General features: G+C 42.7%; 1 protein-coding gene across 1 annotated transcript in view; it reads left to right on the top strand.

Annotated features, from left to right (window-relative positions):
* Positions 1–2,500, top strand: part of LOC311129780 (conserved oligomeric Golgi complex subunit 5-like) — an 86,111-nt gene that overhangs the window by 58,170 nt on the left and 25,441 nt on the right. The gene's annotated exons all lie outside the window — the stretch shown is intronic.

Here is a 2,500-nt window from a genome sequence, read left to right as displayed (position 1 = left end):
CCATCATCACCATCATCATCAATACCATCATCACCGTTAAGGTCATCATCACCGTCATCATCATCACCATCAATACCACCATCTCCTGTACCACTAAACACACTAGTCCTCCTGTCATCTTAGGACCAGATCTGAGCAGGCCATTATTATGAGCCCTGTGTAGGGTTAGCTCAGCTCTACAGACAGACAGCATGAGGAAATACAGATCTATTAAACATCCTAGAGCAGAAAGACACATCAATCTGTAATCAGGATGTCCAGCAAGGAGACGGAATACAGGTAAAAGTCAGTAAATTAGAATATTTTGAAAAACTTGATTTATTTCAGTAATTGCATTCAAAAGGTGTAACTTGTACATTATATTTATTCATTGCACACAGACTGATGCATTCAAATGTTTATTTCATTTAATTTTGATGATTTGAAGTGGCAACAAATGAAAATCCAAAATTCCGTGTGTCACAAAATTAGAATATTGTGTAAGGGTTACATTTTGAAGACACCTGGTGCCACAAAATAATCAGCTGATTAACTCAAAACACCTGCAAAGGGCTTTAAATGGTCTCTCAGTCCAGTTCTGAAGCCTACACAAACATGGGGAAGACTTCAGATTTGACAGCTGTCCAAAAGGCGACCATCGACACATTGCACAAGGAGGGAAAGACACAAAAGGTTATTGCAGAAGAGGCTGGCTGTTCTCAGAGCTCTGTGTCCAAACACATTAATAGAGAGGCAAAGGGAAGGAAAAACTGTGGTCAGAAAAAGTGTACAAGCGATAGGGATCACCGCGCCCTAGTCAAGATTGTGAAAAAAAACCCATTCAAAAATGTGGGGGAGATTCACAAGGAGTGGACAGCTGCTGGAGTCAGGGCTTCAAGATCCACCACCAAGAGACGCTTGAAAGACATGGGTTTCAACTGCCGCATACCTCGTGTCAAGCCACTGTTGACCAAGAAACAGCGCGAAAAGCGTCTCACCTGGGCTAAGGAAAAAAAGAGCTGGACTGCTGCTGAGTGGTCTAAAGTCATGTTTTCTGACGAAAGCAAATTTTGCATTTCCTTTGGAAATCGAGGTCCCAGAGTCTGGAGGAAGACAGGAGAGGCACAGGATCCACGTTGCCTGAAGTCTAGTGTAAAGTTTCCACCATCAGTGATGGTTTGAGGTGCCATGTCATCTGCTGGTGTCGGTCCACTCTGTTTCCTGAGATCAAGGGTCAACGCAGCCGTCTACCAGCAAGTTTTAGAGCACTTCATGCTTCCTGCTGCTGACCTGCTCTATGGAGATGGAGATTTCAGGTTCCAACAGGACTTGGCGCCTGCACACAGCGCAAAATCTACCCGTGCCTGGTTTACGGACCATGGTATTTCTGTTCTAAATTGGCCAGCCAACTCCCCTGACCTTAGCCCCATAGAAAATCTGTGGGGTATTGTGAAAAGGAAGATGCAGAATGCCAGACCCAACAACGCAGAAGAGTTGAAGGCCACTATCAGAGCAACCTGGGCTCTCATAACACCTGAGCAGTGCCAGAAACTCATCGACTCCATGCCACGCCGCATTAATGCAGTAATTGAGGCAAAAGGAGCTCCAACCAAGTATTGAGTATTGTACATGCTCATATTTTTCATTTTCATACTTTTCAGTTGGCCAACATTTCTAAAAAATCCCTTTTTTGTATTAGCCTTAAGTAATATTCTAATTTTGTGACACACGGAATTTTGGATTTTCATTTGTTGCCACTTCAAATCATCAAAATTAAATGAAATAAACATTTGAATGCATCAGTCTGTGTGCAATGAATAAATATAATGTACAAGTTACACCTTTTGAATGCAATTACTGAAATAAATCAAGTTTTTCAAAATATTCTAATTTACTGACTTTTACCTGTATGTCTGATCTCTGAGAGAGAGTGAAAGAGAGAGAGAGAGCGATGGAGAGTGTGTGTTTGTGTGTGTGAGGGAGGGACCTTGAGCAGAGACTGATAATTGGAGGATAAGAGTGAAGAGAGACACGGCCATTAGATAATTGAAATTCACCCAATCGAAGACACACACTAATCTGCTACTTTAATCTACGTGTGTGTGTGTGTTTATGCTTGTGTGTCCTTACCTCCCAGTGTGTGTGTATGTGTGTGTGTGTGTTCCTTCTCCACTGATTAGCAGTGATTATATTAGGAGGCGAGGAGGGCCACATTGATGAAGGGCCGTGGTGACACACGCTCACACACACACCACACACACACACACACACATCCTCCTCATATGTCTTTGTTTTGTTTAGACTTTCCCTCTCTACTTTCCTTCTGTCATGTGTGTGTTCATTAAACTGTGTGTGTGTTTTTGAGTGTTCAGGTATGTGTCAGTGTTTGCGTTACGTTTGCATGTGTTTAAAATGGCCAGTCCTCAGTCCTCACCACCCTATCTATCAGTGTGTCTTGCCTGTGTTACAAGACTCTTATTGGGTCAGATGAGTGTACTAGCTCTGCATGCTTCAAAGGAGT

Source organism: Coregonus lavaretus, assembly GCF_964263955.1.
Source record: "Coregonus lavaretus genome assembly, chromosome: 5".
Classification (NCBI taxonomy): domain Eukaryota; kingdom Metazoa; phylum Chordata; class Actinopteri; order Salmoniformes; family Salmonidae; genus Coregonus; species Coregonus lavaretus.
Note: the sequence above shows the minus strand (reverse complement) of the source record. Positions and strands in the feature narration are given on the sequence as shown.